The sequence below is a fragment of the Equus asinus genome, chromosome 3 (assembly GCF_041296235.1).
Source record: "Equus asinus isolate D_3611 breed Donkey chromosome 3, EquAss-T2T_v2, whole genome shotgun sequence".
NCBI classification, from domain to species: Eukaryota; Metazoa; Chordata; class Mammalia; order Perissodactyla; family Equidae; genus Equus; species Equus asinus.
Window position 1 is genome coordinate 157,508,703 of NC_091792.1, and position 23,003 is coordinate 157,531,705.

Here is a 23,003-nt window from a genome sequence, read left to right on the forward strand (position 1 = left end):
GGGTCCAAGGGTGGGACCAGGTCTCGCCTCCCGCTGGGAGGAGGGTCAGGATTTCTGGCTTCCTTGCTCCTCCACAGGCGCCGTTTGTGACAGCCTAGTGCGTTCCGGGCCCAGTCGGAGGGCTCGTCACCTTATGGAAGCCGCGAAGCATCAGGAGGCAGGTGCTGCTACGGCCCCATCTACAGACTGGAATAGAGGCGGAGGCTGGGACTCGCTCCAGCCCGCAGGGGCCCGCGGTCCCTCCTCCATAAGGACCAGGCTCGTGAGGGACGTTTGTGGCCCATCCTGGGTGGCCCTCAGCAGGCTCAGCACGACATCCCGTGTAGGGAGGGGCGAAGGCTGGGGCCGGCCACCACGGCCACCGCCGGGCCTCTGGGCGAGGGCTTGCCTCCCGGAGCTGCTCGTCCGTGATTGAAGCGGCCCCGTCCCTCAAGGGGGTCGCGCCAGCGCTCCTGGTGCAGCATAACACGTGCTGGCCGCCTCCGGAGACGATCGTGGTGAGTATTAATAAAAACCACATGCCTCTTCGTGTGTTTCCATAGAGACTTCCCGAGGTTTATGTCCGCGAGACACATCTTTGGATTCTGTGGAATAATCGTCTTCAAACGTCCCCATAGTCTGCAGGCTCCCGGCCGAGCGGATGCCGAGGACGTCCGCACGAAATGGGGATGGGAGGGGCGCAGCCGCGGGGTCCTTCACGCACTTGGGGAGCGTGAGGTGTCGGGGTGGAGAGCCGGACTGCAGGCCTCTGGGCGCGGGGCTGTCGCCTCCCCAGGTGGGGCCGGTTAGGAGTGGATGAGGGTCTGCCCAGCACAGCGGGGTTCCTTCTGCTTTGCTGCCATAGAAGAGAAGCTTTCGCTGACGGCGAAAACAACGGGGCCTTTTAATGCACACTCACTGCCTGGACCGCCTCGGCCCGGGCAGGCTGGCCAGTGGGCCGAGAGTGGGGCCACAGGCTGCATGAGACACTGGTGGGGATGCTGGGGCGGGGTCAGGAGAGCAGAGTTCTCACCTCTGCTTTGCCACAAGAAGACTGAGTGACACAGGATGAGACAGCTCTTTGGATCTCAGTCTCTTCATCTGTAAAATGGGTGCATTAGGGTGATGTCCTTTCCCTTACAGATGACGGAAGCCCAGTTCAAGCTAAGAAAAAAAACGAAAAAGAAAAACTTTGCATGATGGAAAATTCTAGGGGTAGAACTCTAGCTTCAGGCATGGCTTGATCCAGAGGCTTAAACAAGGTCTTCTGAGCTCTCTTCTTTTGTTGTGCTCTGTCTCTAGGCTCTGCTAAGTGAAGGAACAAATCCTGGAGGAATTTGTTTTGTGAAGAGTCATCATAAAATTTTCCTAGGGTATTGAACAGACAGGAGTGTGTGTGTGTGTGTGTGTGTGTGTGTGTGTTTAAGGACATATACACACCTCTGTTAACAGCGTGGAGTGTGGCTGGGGGCCGGGATTACTTTCCCTTGTCTGCTTGTTAGAGGATCTCGCCTCATGGCTACAGGAGGTGTCACCTGAGTCATAACATGCTGTTCTCAGGACCGGGAGGGTTATAACAGGAGAGAGAAAAAATTTCTGAACCAGAATGACCAGGTGCTGAGCTGGGCTCTGGTACTTTCTCAGCGTCTGTGCCTCTGGGTGGAGACCTCCTGCTCTGAGCCTCATGTCCTCTTCTGTAAGTGAGTGTGACAGTGTTTATGGTGACTTGACGGGCAGTTGTGGTGCCTGGGTGTGGCAAGTGCTCCCAGAACGTTACGTCTCTCTCTGGCGTCCTTCAGAGCTCTCTTGGGCCCTTTGGCATCAGTTTCCAGCTGCCTCTTGGCCACCCGATTGGAATTCAGTTCAGCCCCTTGCCCTGGGGAGCAGTTGGCCACTGGTGGTTTACCTGGTTAGGAGTGTATTTGTCCCACACTAGATAATGTCTGGGGTGAGCCAGCCAGTGCTAGGGTGGCAGCTTCTGTCCCGGGGCCTTCCTGTGCTGCTGTCCTCAACATGTGGTTTCATCCTTAGGTTTACAAGATGGCTGCCACACCTCCAGGCATCACGTTGCATTCCAGGCAGGAAGGAGGGGATAGGGAAGTGAGGAACAAAGGGAAGCCTCTAGAGAGCCTAGCTCTTTTAAAAAGCTGTCGCAGAAGCCCCACCCGGTGACTTCCGCTTGTGTCTCGTTGCTCAGAACTGGGTCACATGGCCACTCCTAGAGCCGTGGTGTTTCGGAGGCCTGTATCTCAGCAGCATCTCCCCTCCCAGGACAGAATCGGGTTAGGCTGGTAAGGAGGAAGGGGAGGGCGGGTCCTAGGTAGCCCACATTCTGGGGGCAGAGAATGTATTTATCAAACGGGTCCCATGGGCCAGGCCCTGTGTCACATATTGTGCTTGTCATCTCGCTCTAGGGTCAGAGAAGAGGCAGGGAAGGTCGCAGGTCACCTGTCTCCCCGCCCCCACAGCACCATCCCCCTCCAAGACTCAAGACCGCCTTTCAGAGCTGAGACCCTTGCTCCTGTGACAGCCATGGGCCCTGGGGCCACGGGTGGGGCCAACTCAACCAGCACTGATGGGGCCCCTGGCAAGCGATGGTGTCCGTGGCAGGCCCTGTGGGGGTGCAGACGTGGTACCCCTCCTGAGGTCAGGCCGGCCCTGCAGACCCCGAGCTCTGCATTGCCACTGGCTGTGTGAGCCTGAAATCTTTGGGGCTCAGTTTCCTCATCTGTGCCATGGGAAGGACTTGGGGTGTGTGTGCAAATTAGCTGTCAGCAGTAGGCCTCTGACTTGGGGCGTGAGGTTGTGCTCTGTGCAGGGCTGCAGTCCCGAGCTCCCACGCGCTGCGCTCGGCCGTGAAGGCCCCGTCGCTGGCTCCTTCTGCAGCAAGTTGCAGCCAACGTGAAGCTGGGCTCCCGGGTGCAGGCTCATCGTCGTGGGATGGAACAGGCAAAGGAGGAAGAGAGGTGACGGGAGCGGGACGAAGACCCCACCCAAGTCCCCTTGAGATGCCCAGCAGCAAGGAAAGGATGGGGGCTGTGGCCCCTGGGGAAGGCCTGGTTCCTCCGAGCCCATGGGGGTCACACCCAGCATCCGTCACGGGCATGTGGGCCCTTGAGGCTGAGGACATCATCACCTGCCACTGTTGTCTGGACCGGCAGGCTGGCCCACGTGTGGCTGGTGGAAGCGCCACCAGGAAGCGAGAAGGGCGTCCCTGAGTCCCAGGCCAGGCCGCTGGGTGAGCCTTCCCTGTCGGGGGCCCCTGATTCCTTTGAGAACTCGCCACAAGCGGCAGCTCCCTCTCGCATTCTGGCCACAGCATCAGGGGTCCAGGACGGGGTGAGGCCCAGTGACGGGCCCGTGACTCCAGGGCGAGCCTGGGTTACAGGGTATGTCCAGACCCCCTCCTACACTCGGACAGAAGCTGTCAAGGTCATGAAGTTCTTCCAAGCAGCACAGCTGGGCCAGAGACCAAGTGTCCATAGGTGGGAACGCGCCTCTCGCCATTGCTTCTAATGGTGAACGGCTGGAAATGACTGAGTGGCTCCCGCAGGGGCTGGTTAAGAAGTGACGTCCGTGCACCCGCTAGTCCAGCACAGGCAACGTTCTGCCCGGGGAGCGGGCCTCAGCGTGGTGCTGAGCCTGAAGCCACTGCATGGCATCGGGTTTAGTTTGGTTCTAGGTAGATAAAATCGTGTCAAGCTTGTGCGTGAGTGTGAGCATGTGTGTATGAATGTGTGAGCATGTGAGTGTCCGTGTATGAGTGTGAGTGTGAGCATGTGTGTATGAGTGTGTGTGAGAGTGTGTGCCATTAGCCCCTCCAAACATCACGTTCCTTGGGAAAGGAACCCCATAAGCTGCTCTGCGTGAAAAAGGGTTCCTGGTCACTCAGGTGTGGGGTTGGCGTCCTGTGGCCCCTTTGGGATGAGCACTGGCCACTCAAGGCCCTGAGAAGTCCTGCGAAGAAACAGCTTGCCTCACCCTAACCCACTGTGTCCCAAGCTCGCGTGACAGTGGGACCCTTTTCCAGTCCCCAGCCTGTTCCCTCTGGTGGAACGTACCCTGAGAAGTCCTGGCACCATGTCTGCTCTGCCCAAAGACACTTACTGACCCCCGTGCTGGGTGCTGTGCCTGTCCTGGGGAGACCAGTAGTGACCAAGACAGACGCAGCCCAGGCCGCACAGAGCTCCAGGCAGCTGATGAGTTACGGCCGTGGTCTGGCAGAGTGGAGGGCTGCGAGGGCCCGAGCCCCGTCACTGTGCCTCTGTTATGGTACAGAAGTGCAGAGGGTGGCAGGAAAGCTTGCCAGGCCACCAGTTCTCAAAGTGGGGTTCCCTGGGCCAGCAGCAGCCTTCACATCACCTGGGAACCTGCTGGGAATGCAGATTCTTGGGCCCTGCCTCTGGCCTGCTGAATCAGAAACTCTGGGTTGGACCTCAGCTTCTGCAAAGTGGGGACAACAATTATAGAGACTTGGTGGCATTGTTGACGGCAGCTGTTTGCGTCTCAGATTTCCAGCACGCACCCCCGGGGGGCCTTCTTAGAATGCAGGCTCTGACTCGGGGTCGGCTCCCCGGGGAGCTGATGCCACTGGTCTGCAGGACAAGTGTGGGTAACAGGGCTTAGCGTGGGGTGGGAAGACGTCTGCCTGGCACTCAGTGGGCGTGTATGAGCATGCAAATGTGTGTGTGTGTGAGCACCCCCGGGCAGGTCGTGCTCTCTCCCTGGGCCTTGGCCTCCCCTCGCCCAGAGGCCACGGTCCCCCACCTCCTCGTGGTCCAGGCGGGCCGTGGGCGTGTCAGGAAAACGCCAGAGCAGGTGTGCGGCAAATAGCACCCGAGTGTGGCCCCGAGGTGGTAGTTTGCAGCCTCTGGACAGGAGCTCTCAGCTGTGGGGTATATCTGTTCATTCATTCATTCATTGAACACCCACCAACGCGAGGCTGAATTAAAAGCTGGATCAGAAGTGGATCGTGCCCTCCAGCATGGAGTCCTCTTGGGGGGAGAGGGACAAGGCGTGAAGACCCCAGAACCTCTGATTCGAAGAGAACGTGGTCACGGCATGAACAGGGAGAGTTTCGGCGGCTGAGAAAGGGGAGACGGCCCTGCTGCGGGGGGAAGCCTTCCTCCCAGCTGAATCCTGCAGAGCTGCGGGTGGCCCAGGAGGAGCAGACGCTCAGTGTGGTGGGAGAGCGTGGCGGGGAGGGGTCAGTCTGGGCGGAAGGGGGGTGAGTCCAGGTCATAGTGGGGGTCTGGGCAGGTCAGGGGCTGGATGGCGACTGGAGGCTGCTCCATTCAGAGCTGGAGAGCCTGGACCTTCACCGGGGACTGATTTCTGTCCCGTGCGGCTCCCCTCGGCCACAGAGACCAGGGCTCCCGAGATTCCAGGCCGTGGGTTTGGGGCACGTTGGGCTCTGCTCAGTGGGGCTGTCCTTTGGAGAGACTCGGCTCAAAAACACCCAGACCGGGGAGCAGACACCCCACCCCTGCAGGAGAATTCCTGATAACGTGTGTGGACGCCCCGCCCTCCACGAGGGGAGCCCCCCCCACTCCTCAGGGCTGGGCTGTGCCCCGGGACCTCCTCTCAGGGGACCATGTGGGAGGGGAAGAGAGAGGAACTTTCCAGTGGAGACGCCTGGCCAGCATGACCTCGGCCAGGGGTCAAGGTCAATATCATGGTGAGAGGTCATGTGGACGGCAGGTGCCCTTGACGCGACGGGGAAGAAGACATTCACCTCTGCGGTCCTCCTCAGAGAACCAGGACCTCAATCCAGTCACGAGAACATCAGACGGACCCCAACTGAGGGACGTTCCACAAAACACCTGAGGGGGATTCCTCAGAAACCGCCAAGGTCACGAAAAACCAGGAGAGGCTGAGAAACTGTCACCAGCCAAGGGGCCCGAGGAGGCCCAATGTAACGTGGTGTCCTGGACGGAGCCGGGGACAGAAAAAGGCACTGGGTAGAAACGGCGACGTCTGAATAAGGTGTGGCGTTTGGATCATAGTAACGTGGTGACGCCCTGTAGTCTCGCAAGATGTTAACAGTCGGAGAGACTGGGTGTGGGATGTACGGGAATTCTCTGTACTATCTTTGCAACTTTCCTGTAAATCTAAAATGATTCTAACATGAAGAGTTTATTGAAGACAAATAGCCCCGATCCATCCCTTTTCACGCTTGGTGCGAGGACGCAGCAAAAACATCTGCACTGCCCGCTCCCCCAACACAGAGTTCCCCGGACCACATTGTCGATGGGGCCAAAGCTGAGGACCCCTGTTCCAGAAGGACACACGCAGGCAGACTTCCGGTCTTGGCCGGGAAGTACCTCTCTGGGTGCTGACATTCCACGCCAGCAACTGGATCTGTCTAGCAGACTTCCGCTTTGCCCGCACTTATAGCAAGCTTAGGGGAAAAGATGATACCGACGCTACCACTTACTGAATGCTTAACGTGTGCCAGGCCCACGGCAGACGGCCTCGCCTCGTCCTCACACCACCTCAGTGGGGCAGGTGCTGTGATGATTATGCTCATTGTACAGATGGAGAAACTGAGGCACAGAGAGATGAAGTGAGTTGCTTGAAGTCACACAGCTAGCAAGAGGCAAGCTTTGAACCCGGGCCGTCTGGTTCTAGAAGCTGTGGTTGTGCCCAGTGTGCCTGCTGGCCTTTCCTGCAAGGACCCCCACGGTTTCAAATAACTGTAGGCAGATGCCACTTCACAGGGCTGTGCGCCTGCAGGGGGGCAGAGGGAAGGGCTGTGCCATGGGAACAAGCCATGGAGGTGCCCAACTGGCCCCCCAAGCTGTGCCTTCCCTGGGAGATGATCTGCACCCTTGCTCAGTGCTGCTCCCCAGATGCTGCCTGGGCTCCACGCTGCCTCTCCGCATTGGTGGGCCGAGCGCGGGCACCAGCCCCGGCCACTCGTTCCATTGCCCTGCGGACGTGGGTGTCCTGGGTGCCATGGAGACAGCCTGGGTCTGTCGCCTGTCACACGCAGCAGCATCATTAATTCACGGCTCTGGGGCATTCGCTGGTGGTTTGAGAAGCTCGGGGAGCTCAGCCCTGGAATAGAGCAGTTTTGATGGTTGCCATCTGGGGACCTTCCGGGCAGGAGGGGGAGCGGGATAACGTCAGAACGTGCGAGTCATCGGCACTCTCGCTCAGCCCTGGAGGTGGGCAGCTGGCCAGAGGACAGCACGGTGTGCTCGGGTGGAGGAGCACTGTCCCCATTCGCTTACACACGGCCGGCACCTACCGGCAGGACGGACCCGGAGGTGGGGCCGCGCGTCCCGGGCCCGGGGCACCCAGCAGGCAGAACCACATCCGGAAGTGGGAGGAGGGTCGGTTTGCTCAGCGCTGTCCAGAGAGCGGGCCTCCGAGCCAGGGAGGCCGGGCAGCGTCCTGCTCCCCTCCTGACCGGGAGGCTGTGCCCTTGGACAGGTGTCTTAACCGCCCTCAGCGTCAGGTTTGTCACTGCCAAAGGAGGTGACAGTCAGGGAAGCGGTCATGTTGGGAGGTCCTGTGAGGTGCCAGGTGCTCTGCACTCTGTGTGGGTCACCCTCCCTCGCCTCACCTAAACCCACACGCCCTTCCCTGCCCTGCTCACGCCCTGGGAGGCGGCTGCGCTTGCTCACCTGGGCCCCGGGGAGGAGAGGGAGGACGGGTATTCATTCCCAAGACACCCTCCCTGCTGGCCGTGGTGACTGTTCACTCCACTCCTCTGGCCACATCTCCGCTGGGCGGCCCTCTCCCACGGCCGCAGTTCTGGCCCCTCCAGGGCCCACTACTCGGGCCTCCTGCCCCTTCAGTGCTGGGGTGGTGATGGCCGCTGGCTCTGGTGCTTCCGTGGCCCCTGCTGCTCGCCTGGCCGCCCCCCTCCATGACTCCTCCTGGTGCTCAGTCCTCTTCTCTTACCCCCTTGATGAGGCCTGTGTTGCCCTGTGTGCACCAGGCTGATGCAGATGTGGATCTTGTTTCATCTTCACAACGTCCATGCAAAAGCACTGTGGTCACCTATTTCGTAGATGTGGACCCTGAGGTCTGGGTGTTCTGTTCCTTGCACGGGCTTTGAACAGAGGCTGCCGCTGGGATGTCCTCAGAGCCGTGTCCGCGCCCGCGGGTGGAGTTGCTTCACAAGGCTCACCGCGGGTGGAGGTTCTCAGAAGGTGGATGCTGCCATGCACTCCTCCGGGAAGCGGGGGCCTTCTCTGTGACCGGCGCCATCCCTGCCCTTGGTCCTGGGGTGGCCCTGTGTTCTGGGTGCTGCCCCTCCCAGAAGCCCACCTGCTCCTTGGGCCCCGCCCAGGCCTGTCTGTCTTTGAGGTCGAAGTTCACCCTGCATCTGGATTACATGCCTGGGTCAGGCCCTGCCTCTGAGCTCCCACAGCCTCTGTCTCTGCCTCCATCCACTGTCGCAGCCCTGATCACAGCACTATGCGCGCTGCCTCCCAACTTGTCTGGCACCCCTTATACGGGCACCCTTGGAGGAGGTGTAGGCGGCACCATCCAGCCCAGGCTGGGCCCTGGGTGGGCTCCCTTGGTTGATCCAGAGCGTGGCCTCCCCAGCAGGGGAGCCCGGGGCTGGCTCTATATCTCTGCGCCGGTGGTGGGTTTCCCAGGGTTGGCGGCTGCATGCCCTTCCTGCCCTCCGAGGGGCTGGCCTCAGGGGGACCCCCTGCTCAGGTCGGCCCTGTGATGCCTGACTCACCCCGGGGCCCCGCTGGCCGGGTCCAGGGGACACGGAGCTTCCTGGCTTGGCTCTGCCGCCGGACCCTCCTCCTTGGTGAGCACTCCTGTGCTCCGATTCGGTCAGCACTGCCTGCCCTCCCAGCGCGGCCTGCGCTCTGGGCAGAGAGGAGAGGCCGTCACGAAGGGCGTCCTTTGGATTGGGGAGATGGGTCCTTGGTGGCTCCCAGTCTTTCAGCAGCATTTCCTGAGCTGAGATTCAGGGAACAGCAGGTCTGGGGTCTCCCAGCAGGGGTTGGGAAAGGGAAGAGGAGGGGCTGGGTCAGTGTCCCTTAGCCTCAGCTTGCGCAGCAGCCTTTAAAGGCTCTGACAAGTCCTATATGAAGAAATTGATTAGCAGAATGTTCCCAAACTGACTTGATCATGGAATCCTGGTTTTTTGCTTTTTCTTTCTCTCAGGGCACCTATTAACATCTATAGGACACGACAGTTTGGGAAAAGCTGCCTTATAGAATAAAGGCCTAACTTACCTTCCCTGCCCATCCCCCGCTGCATGTGCCTGGCACCATGGCAGGTGCTGGGACCTGCTGGGGTTGTCTTGCATTCTGTCCCCTTATGATCTCACATAATTGGTGAACGGGACCTGCTCTGTCTAATGTCGTAGTTTGAAGGGGGGGGTGCGTGATCCAGCCCATGACGGCCGTGGCGGCTGGCGAGTCCCGTGGGGAGGACTTCAGCTGGTGGAATTTGGAGGTCCCTCAAAGGGAAGGGACCTGGCTCCCGGGGCAGCTCAGGCAGGGCCATCGATGAGCCGTGTCTGGCTTTTGGGCCCAGGCCGACTTCCTGAGCAAACGTGCTGTGTGTGCGCCCCGGCCACGCGGCCACGGCCTGAGGGAGTGTTCATCGAATGCAGATCACGTGCAGAGATTTATTGTCTTGTCCTGCTGTCACCCCTCCCTGCTCCACATCCCAGATTTATGAAACATATGGATCTTCTCTTTAAACAATCCCTCAACAGCTCTGACTTGCAAATTAGTTCCTTGAATCATCGGCTGTATATATTCTGCATTTAGTAAATTCTGCATTTAATAAATTCAGTTATTAAGGAAGTGGCAATTGATTATTCACTTACAGCAGATCAGGACCAGACTCCTCAGCAAACTGCCTGAGACCCTGGGGTGAGAAACAAGAAAAGGAAGGAAACACCCGGTGACCAGCCTTTCAGCAGGCTTCCCCGGTGGTGACAGAGGGCACAGAGGCTGTGCTCAGGCCGGGATCCCGTGGGCACGGCCCCGGACTTGTCCTGACGTTGTAAAGAAATTGGCCAACCAGCCAACCCAGATCCTTTTCATTTGATTTGTGTGGATTGAAGAGAATTTGCATTATGTATGAAATGCAATTTGCATTCCATTCCAGGAAAAACCCAAACAATATTGATAAATACATTTTCTGTGTGTACAGAATAGATTAGAGCAAGATATAGGGGTCCTTGGAGGGGAGGTGGATGTGAAGAAATTAGCTGTATAAGACGGTGTTAATGCCGTGGGAAGAAGTTGGTGAAAACTCCAGGAAGCCCAGCAGAAATGCTGGATCTGATTGCACCTTCCCCCTCTCCAGCCAGCCAGTCTGTCTCCAGCATTCAGGGGATATCTCAAAGGCTGCCTCCTCCAAGAAGCTCTCCTGATTTCCCTCTCTTCCTTTTGAAACTATACCCTACTGTCATCTTTAGAAAGAGTGGCAGGATGTTACTTTCCTTCCTTCTAATCATTCGTTCATTCTTCCATCCATCCATCTGCTCATCCACCCATCCTGTTCATTCATCCATCTGTCCATCCATCCGTCATCTGTCTACTACCTCTTTCTCTGTCCGTCTCTCTGTCTATGATCCATCCGTCCACCACTCATCATCCATCCACCTACCCACCCATCCATCCATTCATCCATCCATCACCCACTCGTCCACCCACCCATCTGTCTGTCCGTCTGTCCATCCATCCATCCGTGCTACCATTTATCCTACCACCCATCTATGCACTCATACACCCATCCATCTACTCATCCGTCCATCTGTCTTACCATCCTTTCCATCCATCCATCCACCCATCCATCTGTCTATGGTGCCTACTCCTGTGGCCACTGTCTAGGCAGTGGGATAGAGGAAAACAACATAGACACAGGTCCCTGTCTTCTCAGAGCTTCCCGTCTGGTATGAAGGACACAAAACAAGAATCAAACCCACAGATAGGATTCCAGGCAACTGGTAGGGGTGGTTTTAGTAAGGAAATAAATACAAGGTGATAGGCTGGATGGTGACTGGGGCATTTTGGAGGGGTGGTCAAGGAAGGTCTCTGAGGAGGAGGCTGGGCACATGCGGCCATCCTTCTGAGGGTTCTCAAGGGGCACCACTGGGCACCATTGGGGCGGTGACCTGCAGGACGCCCCTCAGTAGCTGTGGCCACAGGAGCTGATGGCTGCAGCTCAGCATGTCCCTCCCATGGGTAGACTGGCCAAGCGCGAGTCAGCAGAGGGATTGAGAGAGCAAATGAGAGACGGTCTGGCCGCCCGCTCTGTGCTCTCAGGCCAAGGCCGGGGGAGATCAGCAGTGGGGCGGGAGCTGCCCCGGTACTGTGGCTGTGGCTTGGATCCCTTGGCCAAGAAGAAGGCTCTGGATTGTCCTCAGCCTGTCAGTTTGGAATATCTTCCCTCCCCGAGGGCTGCCCCTGGAGGCCATGCTGTGTGGAGGAAGCATGGCCTGCCTCCAGCCCCTCCATTCCCTGACTGGTGACCGGGGACGTGTTCTGGAACCTTCCTGAACTTCAGCGTCCCTGTCAGTGAGATGATCCAGGGATTCTGATGGTGGATCAGGTGTGCGTCCTCCCCATGGCTCCTCCTCTGCCTGCCCCAGCCCAGCCGTGGGCCTCTTCTGCCCGGACGCTCAGCCCTATGGGCTATTGCTCTGGCCGGTCCTGCAACCTGGCCTTCCCGTGCAGGCTTCCCGGGACACCCCCTCCCAGTAAGCGAGAGAGCGATTACCACCCCCCCAGCCTGAAATAGGGGCCATAGGGGGGCTCCCCGCTCCTGCTCCACAGCAGTCAGTCACTGATGGTCCTCCTTGTTCTGCTAGAGATGGTCCCCCTGCAGCCAGGTGCCCCTCTGTGCCCAGGGGCTGTCTCCTCAAAGGAGGTGTGCCAAGCTGTTGGAGGGCGGTGTTGGCAGACCAGGAGAGGGGCGAGCAGGGGACCCCCGGCCATCTGCGGGGTAACTCGCCCCTCCCTGGGCTTCGGGGTCTTCACCCCTAAGATGGTGAATGAGGAGCCTCACATATGGGGACTCTGGAGGGCGTGCCGAGCCCCGATTCCTGTGTCTGTGTGACTCCTGCATGAGGTAGCCAGACAGGACTGCACAATGCCCCCATTTCACATGAGGCCCAGCCCATGCGGCTTGCAGGCGGGAGAGCTGTGCTCAGAACCTGGGCTTCCTGCTGCCGGGCCCTGGGGGCTTCCCCGGAGACCCCCGAGGCTTAGTGGTTGCCGTTCACTTTTGCATTTCCCACATGTCAGTGCGGACGTGACCTCTACCTGCAGGGACATCCAGGACTAGGGTCTGGGGCCTGGTTCCTGGGCCCCTGAGGGTGAGACAGAAGGGCCTTTTTCCCCACCCTGCTCCCATCCTAGGAGACTTGGCTGCCTGGACATCCTCGTCCCACGGGGGCAGAGCTGGCTCCCCACTGTGCATTTGGGGTCTTGTTCTGCCTGCCAGCCAGGATTTGGGGCACTGCTTTCCTCGCCCAGGCTGTGTCTGGGGAGGTGAAGGCAGTCAGACGTGCCTTCGGACCTGGGGACCCCACCCGGGGGCTCTTGGGGAGGTCTCTGTGGACCTCAGCCAGCCGACATGGGGTTGTCGTCCGGGTTGGTGGTGCCCCAGGAGGCGCTGTCGGTGGAGCCTTTGCCCCTTGATTCCAGGGACTCGTCCTAACAGTTCACACCCTGACCTGCTGTTCCCAGAGCCCTGAAGAGGGCAGAACGGGGCCTGGGAACCAGACATTCCGGACCCAGGGTTGGAGCGGATCGAGTCACATCACCCCAGTGAGCCTCGGTCTCCTTATCCTTGAAGTGGGCGCAAGAACCCCGAGGGGGCAAGTGCGTGTGTGGGAAACACCCAGACTGTTCTGTGCGCTCAGCGTGAGCCGCGTCAGCAGTCAGAGAAGGGCCCGTCGTCTTTGCAATGAGGTGGCCTCTGGGGTAACAGCGGGAGAAGTGGGGCCAGGAATCGGGAGCCTGGGGACTGGCTGTGAGGCCCTGGGGAGCCACGTCCCCTCCCTGGCCACTGCATCCTTACTTGTGGGAAGCTGGGCACAGAGGGGTGAGCAGGACCCTGCGAGGAAAGCACTCGTCCTCTTGTTCCGTGTTAGAAGTTGGGCCGGATGCCGGCCCTGGGGTTCGTCATCCTCCCCTCGGTCCTGAGCTGCTGTGTGTGTGACCTCGGCGTGGAGTTCACGTGGACACCCCTAGACTCGAAGATTCTCCCACATTTGGCCAAGGAGCCTTGTGGACAGCCGGGGTCACTAAATCCGTCTTCTCCGCTGACTGGGCTTCCAGGCAGCATGGCCCAGGGCTGCCCAGCAAGGCCAGTAAGTGTCCTGGGGCCACCACTTGTCAGGCCCCTCCCCTGTGCTGGGGTCCTGGGGCTTGCAAGATCCACACTGGACACCCACCTCACCATGTCCCCAAACCAGGGCTGGACGGGGCCAGGGCTGGACAGGGGGCCTCGTGATCAGGTTCCACCTGGCCATTGAGGCAGGACGTCCATTGAGCCTGCCGGGGACTCCTGGGCCTTGTTCTTTTTCATCCACACTGTTGGCAGGGATGTCAGTGAGCTGCAGAGAGCGTCATTCGTGCACTCATTCATTCATTCTCTGTACATGACCTGAGGACCATTATGTACCAGGCCTAAAGCAGCGTCCTTGGGGCTCCTGGTCGGTAGAGGACAGACAAGTAACAGACAGACCACCCAGGGTCACCGGCTGAGATGAAGAGACGCGATGGAGGCTGTGGGACCTGGATTGGAGTGGGGATGTCCCCCGCCCAGGGACCGGTGTTGGAGGTGACCTCAAGCTGCCATTGTTTCTGGTGAGCAGGGGTTTCTGCAGCAGAGAAAGAGGGAGCAGCCCGGCTCCACGTGCAGCCCATGGCCTGTGGTACCTCGACACCCGGCTGTCTGGGGAGTGAGGGGGTGGATGCGCTGACCCATGGCCCCTGCCCTCTCACCTTGTCCAGGGCCATGGGGTGTGCGACTGTGCAGGTGTGGGTGCCGGGCCCCCAGCTGGCCCTGGCCTCCGGTGTCCCCCAGAGCATGAGCTGCTGCCGCTGTCACCTGGATCATGTCTTCACCTCTGGCAGCGTCTCCTGCTGACCGGCTGTGCAGAGAGTGGAGCGCGGGCAGCCCTCCTCCCTGGGAAAGTGGCACGCTTTGTGCTTACAGATGGCGAGGGTGCCCTCGCTGGTGCCTGGGGGCAGCGGGCTGTGGCCCATGTGACTTTGGGTTCTATTGGGAGGTGTGTGCATTTCTTGGGGCGGCCGTAACAAATTACCACCCACTGGGGGCTTAAAGCAGGAGACACGTGCTCTCCCACAGGCTGGAGGCCAGAAGTCTGGAATCAAGGTGTGGGTGGGCCGTGCTCCCTCCGGAGGCTCCAGGGGAGGGTCCTTCCTTCCTCTCCCAGCTCCTGGGGGCCCCAGGCGTCCCTGGGCTTGTGGCCACATCCCCCCAGTCTCTGCCTCCACCCTCACCCAGCCTCCTCTCCTGTCTTTCCTCTTCTCTGTCACTTACTAGGATACTTGTCCATTGGATTTATGGTCCACCCGGGGGATCCAGGATGATCTCACCCCGAAATCCCTAATCACATCTGCCAAGACTCCTTTTCCAAATAAGGTCCCGGACATTGCAGGGTCCAAGTGTTAGGACCTGGACATACATCGTTGGGGCTGCCATTTGCCCACTACAGGGCCTCATTTCCTCCCCGCCAGGGTGGGGGCTGCTTCTGTTCTGTCTTTGCACCCCCCAAGTTCAACCCAGGACCAGGGCCAAGGCTGCACCTGTATGGAAAAACAGACTTCCTCCCTCTCCTCCTCCTCTACCTCCCTTTCTCCTCCTCTTTCTTCTCCCCCTCCTCCCCCCTTCTCCTCCCCCTTCCTTCTTTTCCTCCTCCTCTAGCCCCAACTTCCACGGGACTGTGGTCTCAGGGGGCCCACCCTGCATACTCCCCTTTACTGGAGCCCTGTGCCTTGCTCGTCTGAGGGTCCTGCTGCAGCATTGCTGAGGGGGGGGGGTTCCTGCCATCGACCAGTTGGGTCTCCCTTGCCCCCAAGTGTGAGCTCTCCTGGGCTCCTGCTGTCTCATGGCTGTGGAGGAGCTGGGGGCCTGGCCTGGGTGGGGCGGCTGGTGGCTCACTGTCCTCAGTGGAAGACGGGGGGAGACGCTGAGCTCCTCGGCTGGTGTCTGTGGGCCTTCCTGCCCAAGGTCTGGCCTCGCTCGTGGGAATGGCAGTGAGTGAAGCTGGGGCTGGACCTCCCCTCCTCCCACCTCCTTCCTTCTGTAGGAAGCCTCAGTTCAGCACCTTCCGTGTGGGCACCCCGTGCCCTGAGCTTTCTCAGTAGCATCGCGGGCCGCCTCCTGGGATGTGTCTAAGGATGACTTAGTGGTGATTCCTACCCAAAGCAGCGTTAGGACTCTCTTCTGTCTCCACAGCCAGTCAGCCGTGATTCGTGCATTCACTCAACAAACACTCACTGTGCACCGGTTGTATGCCAGGCCCTGGCCTGGTTTCCCAGGGTTGGAGATGAACCAGACCTGCCCCTCAGCAGGTCTCAATCCTGTCCCTGCGAGGCCAGCTTGGATGCCACCTCCCCCAGGAGGCCTTCTCTGATTGCTCAGGACCTCTGGGAACGCTGGATCTCAATTAAGACACTGGTCTTGTTCTGCCTCAGTTTGTCCAATATTTCTATCTAAACCTGAAACGCTGGGCCCGGGCTTTCTGCACGCAAGTCCCAGGTGGCAGGCACCAGGCAAGGTCACGACCTGTTCCGAACCTCACTCTCCCCTGCAGACAGTGGCTTGTCGCCGTGGCCGGCTTGCCAGGTGTCCTGAAGAGTTGGTGGCCCGGCTGCCCTGGGGAAGGCTGGTGCCCCCACAAAGCACTTAATGGTTTCTCAATAAATGTGTGCTGAATGAATGAATGAATGACACAGGCTCCTGCTTCCCAAATCAGCTGGAAAATTATTACCACAGGGCGAAGAGAGCGGCTGTTAGGACTGAGCGGGTTTTCCTTTCCCTTACGCATTTTAAATTTCGTTGTTCTTCTAGTTTACACAGCGGCTAACGTTTTCCCTCTTTTCACCTAAGAGTGGTGTATAAAATTCATGGTTGTATATTTTCAATTCTTTGCACAAAACACCTGCTGAATCAAGGGCAGAGCCTGGGTCCTCGGAGAAGCCCCCAGTGGTGGTGGGGCTGACGACCAGCCAGCTCTGAGGGTCCGTTTCCCCAGCGGGAGCCTACGGGGGCAATGCTTCCCCGGGCCTGGTCTTGGCAGCCCCTTGGCCCTGGCCCGTGGCTGGCACTTGTTGGATAAAGGAAGGGGAGACTGAATGGATGGAAGGTCAGCTTGTCCTGGGCCCTGGGGGCCGTCCGTCCATCATCAGTAAGGAGCAAGAAGAGCAGGTGCTGCTGGTGAAGGTTGGCACCTGCGACAGCTCCACAGGTGGGTGACCTTTATGCTCACCACCTGCCTCGGGCGAGTCTGAGCCAGCTGGTGCCAGCCGTGGGGAGAAGGGGCTTTTCAGGAGGCATTCTCGTCATCTACACAGCCTGAAGCATGAACTGAGTAATGGGCCTGGCCCCCTAGAGTGTCCCAAGTCGAGCCTCCTGTTCCACAGGGCTTCTCCCGCTGTGGGGCACCCATGGCCTTGGGGTCCCCTCGATGGGGCTGAATTCCCCGCATCTCTGAAGGGAGCTATAAATGGGGCTGACCCAGTGCCAGCTCGGTGTCCTTTAGCAACACCCTGGTGGACCCTGCACATGTGTAAAGGATGCTTTCTTCAGTTTTTACACCCCTACCTTAGTGCGGAGCTTGTGGGGGAGCTGGTGAAGCTCACTATTCAGGAAGGAGACGGTAATTTGTTCAGATAGACAGCTCCCGATCGGCCACGTAACAGCCTGTCTGTCACTCTCCCCTTCCCGCCCTCCCACCAGCAGTGGTGGCTGAAGAAGTGAATTAGAGGCCTCGGCACCAAGGGCACGCGGGGCCACGTGTTATTGTTGCTGGTAGGAAGAGTGATGGCCGAGAGCCCGTGTCAGGGATGTCCTTGCTGCCAGTCAGTGGGGCTGTGCAGTGAATGAGCCCAGTGCTGGACTCAGGGCCTCCCCCATGGAGGATGGGGGACCGGCTGTGAGTGAAGGAAGCTTAGAAGGTGGAGGGAGCACAAAGGAGGTGCCAACCCAGCCTGGGGGGTGGAGGAGGATCGAGAAAGGCTCCCAGGAGGAGGTGATGCTGGAGCTGAGTCTTAAAGCATGTGCAGAGGGTAGCACACCCATGGGCTCCCCAGGCTCAGAGGGTAACGTGAGGCAAGGCCTGGAGGAGACCCCAGCCTGGGGTGTGGGGTGGGGCAGTTGATTGCTGAGTTAGAGGCCAGTGGGGGAGGAAGGGTGGATGAGGCCAATAATCAGGGCATTTTAGGATCCAGGGGTGATCAGTGAGGGACAGGGAAGGAGGGGTGTGGCAGGATTGAGGTGAGGATGCTAGGGAGAGGCTGAGTACAGGGACCCTGGGAGAGACGAGGAGTCCTGGCCTGGCGGGGAGACTTTTGGAAGCAAAGAGGTCGGAAGGGAGCTGCGGTTGATTCAGCATCCAGGTTCTGGAGCCCCGCCCGTACCAGGCCCTGTATCGGGCTTGGTGAGAGCCCCAAGGGCTGCTGGCCTTGTGGAGCTGGTGTCCGAGGCCTTGGCCAAGGACTGGATGACACCAGGATGCTGGCGGTGTCCTGGGAGGACGGCCCTGTTATTCTCTGAAACAGCGAAGGTCCTGAGGAGGCGGGATAGGCGAGTGGCCAGTGGCAGAGGGAGCTGTGGGGACCGTGCAAGGGGCCTGGACGCGCTGCCACTGCGGGGGGTTGCAAAGCGCTGACGGGTCCACGGTTGCCCCATGGCGTGCCAGCCTGATGGCGGGTGTAGTGGGTTGAATGATGAGTTCCCGTCCTCGGCGCCTGGACCCATGAGTGTGGGCTGCTTTGGAACTGGGTCTTTGCAGAGTGATCGAGTTCAGGATCTTAGGATGAGATCACTCTGGATTATCCGCCTGGTACCTTCATCCCCTGTCGGGTGTCCTTAGACGAGAAAGGAGAGGGAGATATGAGATGCAGAGACACACAGGGAGAGGCCCATGTGAGGATGGAGGCAGAGACTGGAGTGATGCAGCCACGAGCCGAGCAAATGCCAGAGGCTGCTGGGGACCAGCAGTGGGGAGGCCAGAGGCCTGGGACGGCCTCCCTCACGGCCCCCGGAAGGAACCAACCTGCCGGCACCTGGATGTCGGCTCGTGACGCTGATGTCAGACTCCTGCCCTCCAGAACTGGGAGGAAAATAAGTTTGTGTTGTTCCAAGCCACCTGGTTTGTGGTAATTTGTACGAAAGCCCCAGGGGACTAATATAATGTGGATTTTAAATCTGATAGTCTCATCCAGAGACGTCTGTGGTACTTGGGGACCCCACCTGCCCATGGCAGTCGCAGAGCAGGCTGCCCGGGAGCCAAGGGTGCTTTCGTATGGGTGGGGGCACCGTGCAAGCACACCATGTCCCAGAAATAATTGTGGCTCCCTCCTGGCACGTTCACCCTTACACGGTCAGCTGAGCGGGTGTGGTCTGAACTCCAGCAGGAGGGGCGGCTGGAAGCCACCTGTGCGGGTCCCTCTGTCTGCATCGCATGATGCCACGTGATTACGACGTGGCCTGGCGTCCGGTCCCCTCCAGCGTGGGACCCCGATCCCACCCTCCCTCCCTCTGACCCACATCTCGGTGGTCCTGCCCACTCACTCACAGTTTCCAGCCCCACATCTCTTCGCCGTTGGATGTTTTTAAAGTCAAGTCTAGGGACTAATTGTTGCTAAGAAAATTGTTGCCTAGAACACTTAACCTAAAATTAAAATGTGCCTTTCAACTAAAAAAAGATCCTTCCTGGATCCAGCAGTTCTCCTTAAAGCCACTGTCGAGGAGGTGAAGACCGGAATAGAGATTCGGTTTTCTTTCTGTGAAGCGTTTTACCAAATGCAAAATGAGGAGAAAGAAATTTCAGGACCTAAAAGACGTCAAGGAAAAAAAGACTTTCTTTGCTGGGTTAAAACCGTACACCCCACTGGGGAATGAAGATCATGGTGAGAAGCCCAGCCCCTCTGCGCCGGCCACGCCCGCCCAGCTCAGCCGCCGTCCTGTTAACCCAGGGAGGGCCAGAGGGCTGTTTATAATAATTATGTCCTCTCCAGTGTCCGTTCATTCGTTCCCCAGTCCATTCATTCGTTGATGCCTGTGCCCTGACACTGTCGTACGCACTGGGCAGCCACAGAGACTGAAGCACCGTTCTTGCTGAGGGAACTGGGCGTTTCCATGACGACAACAGGCTGAACCCGGAAGGATGAGACTTTGGTAGGAAGTGCTGTAATGGAGGTGGGCGGCACCCTAACAGCATCCTGGCTGGCCTCCCTGCTCCTGCCCTGACCCCTTCCTTCTACTCTGCACTCAGCAGCCAAAGGGATCCTGTGACAACATCATCCTGTGCTCTGAGGGCATCACTCCTCTGCTCTGAGACCTCCCTGGACTCCCAAGCCCTGTCAGAGAAAGAGTCACATGATCCCAGTGGACCACAAGGCCCTCCAGCATCCAGTCCGCATTTCTCTTCGATCTCATCTCTTGTTCCTCTCTGTCCCAGCCACACTGGCCTCCTCACTGCTGCTCCTTGAGTCGGCCAGGCATGATCCGGCCTCAGGCCTTTGCACGTGCTGTTCCCCCAGGCTGAACACCCTTCCTCAGATGGCTGCACGCCTCCCCTCCTCCACCTGCTTCAGGTCTATGCTTTAAGGTCACATTCTCAGCCTTTAAGGTCACCACAGTGCCTTCTGTGCTCCTGCCTGGTGGTTTGACTCCAGAGCACTTGTTTACTTTACGGGGTCGTCTCCTGTATCTCGGGGCTCCCACCCCACCCCCCCGCCAGGAACGCAGACTCCACGAGGGCAGGTCTGCTGCGGCTTCCTCCGTGCCTGGGCCAGGGCTTGGCGTGCGGTAGGTGCCGAATAAGTGATTGCGTGATGGTTGCTGAGGTCTTGAAGGGTGAATGTGGGTGTCCCGGTGGGATAAGAGCTGGGAGAATGGGGAGGGCTGGGCCCTGGTGGGGCCTGCGGGTGCAGACGCAGGCCAAGGAGGGCGATGGGCCCTGGGTGTTCGCTGAGGAGTCTTCACCTTACCCAGAGGCAGCAGGGAGGGCAATAAGATTGGCACGTGGGAAGCGTGTGTGTGTACACACGTGTGGACGTGCTCATGCATGAGATAATATGGACAGGGCTGGATGGGGGGGCTGTGACAATTTGCCAAAGTGGTCTTGGCCGCCTTTTATTAACCATTAAGCTCCGTTTCTTATCGCCGGTGCAAGTCCATTTTAAAGGACTCTGTTCTCGTTACCAAGAGTAAAGAGTATTAAAAGCCTGCGGTGAGCTGAGAGGTAGGATGTCAGCAATAAAAAGCAGGGCAATCCTTGCCTCGCTGTATTTAAACACTTCAGATGCTACATTTCATCCGGTCTGAAAGCTCCCTTAGAGGCCCTCTAGGTTACATCGTTATTTTATTCACCACGAAGGAATGTCATTGATTATAAGCCACATTCCAGTTCCAAACATGTTAAAATGTGAAAAAAAAAATGCAGGTCTTAGACTCAATAAAATACCGTAATAATGGAATGTTCGGATATACGGTATAGCGTGCCAGTTTCTTTTCATAAAAGCATCCCGTCAAATTTATGTTCTGCAGAACCCAGCGAAACAAGCTGGGATGAGCCATAAATCCCTCGGCACAGGCGGGAGCAGGCTTCCTGGGAGGTGAGCCTTCTGGCACATTCCACAGAGCTGGCTTGCGCAGGGTCTCACAGGGAGGAGCGGGCCCCCATGGGTGTGGACCAGGGCTTGGGGATTTCCAGGGGATGGACAATTTAAGGAGTGATACCATGCCATCAGATCCTGTGCTTAGGGGCGTAAGCTGAACTCCCCTGGAGGTGGGAAGGAATGCTCCAGGAGAAGCCTGCAGAAGTTTCCAGAGCATTTCTGCTCCCGCTTTCCCCACTGGCCCAGGCTCTCCAGAACCCCCTTTACTCTGTAATCATTTCTGTTCACCCCTGAGGGCTGGTATTTCCTACACAGGGAGCCTGGGACCAAGGTGGCAGAGTGCAGGTGTGGGGGGTGCCATGTGGCACAGAGCCGGGGAGCCGAGGCTCCGGGGTCCCATCCAGGGAGGCGGGACGAGCTGTGTTCCCGGTGTCGTCCTAACTGGCTTTTAGACCTGGGGCTTTGGGAAGTGGAGAGGAGGTTATTTAAAATGGCATCTGGCTAGCAGCTTCTGATGTAATCTCCCAGGAATATTCAGGAAGACACAAAACAGACACAAATGGGAACAATGAAAACAAAGACCAAGGGACAGAATTACCTGGATCTGGGAGACTCGAGCTTTCAGGGAGAGGCTGGCTGGTGGATGGAGGGAGAAAATGAGCGCCCTTGGCCTGGTGTGACCTGCCTCCTGCCTTGTCCTGCTCCGCCTCAGGGACCCACATCGGAACCCAGCTGAGAACTGCGTGTCTGTGGTCCCATCTCTCCCCCGTCGTGGTTTGCTTCCCCTGGAAGCGGTCCTGAGATGGGGACTGTCCTTTATTTAGGGGGATGGGGAATGAGCGGGGGGCCGTGCCTGCAGTGTGCACTGTAGAGCCCGTCTCCACCATGGACACTGGGGGCTCTGGCCCTCTGGGGACTCAGAGACAGTGTGGACAGGCGTTGGCCTTCTCAGGCGTGTCCGGTCAGCAGCCTTCAGCGTTGGGGGGATGCCCAGGGGACGTGAATGGGACATCAGCGCCCTGTTCGGCTGTCTTTGCGTCTTCACTGAGAGACGTGTGGATGCACAAACTTTGACAGTGTGAGACGTGGTTTGTGAATGTCACATCTTGCTAATGCTGTCGTAACTGAGTCTCGAACAGCTGGGAGCCACCTGGCCTCCTGGAGCCCCACTTAGCCATCTGTGAAATGGGGAGATTAAATCCGATATTGACCGTGGCTGTGCTGTGTGAAGTGGAGAGGGCTTCGTGCAAATGGCAGGGCTGTGCACATGGAAAAGGGGGTGTCAGCCCCCCGAGGATTCCTCTCTCACCTGCCACTGTATGCCAGCCTGCAGGGGGCTGCTGGGCAGAACCAAGGGTGTATCACCCTTGAGGGGCAAAGCGAGGGGAGCTGAGAGGCTCAGAAGCCACCAACAAGACACGGGGGTGGGGGTGGGGCAAAGTTCTCCAACTAAAATGTTCTCCCTGGCATCGAATTGGAAGTCAGGCTGTCCTGGCTGTTCCAGGGCTCCTGTGTAGACCAGAAGGGAGTAGGCAGCAGTCCATCAAAGGGTTAAGAATGCAGCTTTGGAACTTGACATCTGGGGGCAAAATCTGGCTCTGTCACTTGGAAGCTGTGTGACCTTGGGCACGGTCCAAGCCTCTCTGAGCCTCAGTGTCCCGTTTGTGAGCAGAGCTCGGGCACGTGACTGTTCCAGTGCCCCAGCTGGTTGGGAAGATTGGATGTATTTAGTGCCCTGAGTGCTTGGTCACCGGTAAGCTCAGTGCCTGGGGTAGGGGGGAAGGGACCTCGTGGAAGTGCTCTGGTCTCCCCTGCTCGCAAGCCTGTCCTCAAACAGGCCCCTCTCAGGTTGCACAGACCCCCAGCCCCGACATCTCGGACGCTGTGTTTTAATATCCTACATTCCAGGTTTCCAGACAAAAGGGATCTTTCTCTCCCGCCCCGCGGCCCGGCTTTTATTAACCTGCAGTCTTCCCCTCCGTGACCTTTCGCCCGCTCCCTCGTCTCTTGCTGGCGTCCAGTTGCTGCCCAGTCGGCCTGAAAACAGCTTGATTACTTGGTGCCCTTTCCCGCAGGCGGTGGCTGTGAAATGCTGAACCTCAGGGACACAGTTCTGAATTGTTGGAATGTGGTTCCACTTCGCTTACCTGTCGTGGGGGAGGCAGGGCCGTTCCTTCGTTCACTCACTCATTCGTGCGTTCTAAA

General features: G+C 58.6%; 1 protein-coding gene across 2 annotated transcripts in view; it reads left to right on the plus strand.

The window, feature by feature from the left end:
• SORCS2 (sortilin related VPS10 domain containing receptor 2) overlaps positions 1–23,003 on the plus strand; it is a 488,954-nt gene that overhangs the window by 49,723 nt on the left and 416,228 nt on the right. The gene's annotated exons all lie outside the window — the stretch shown is intronic.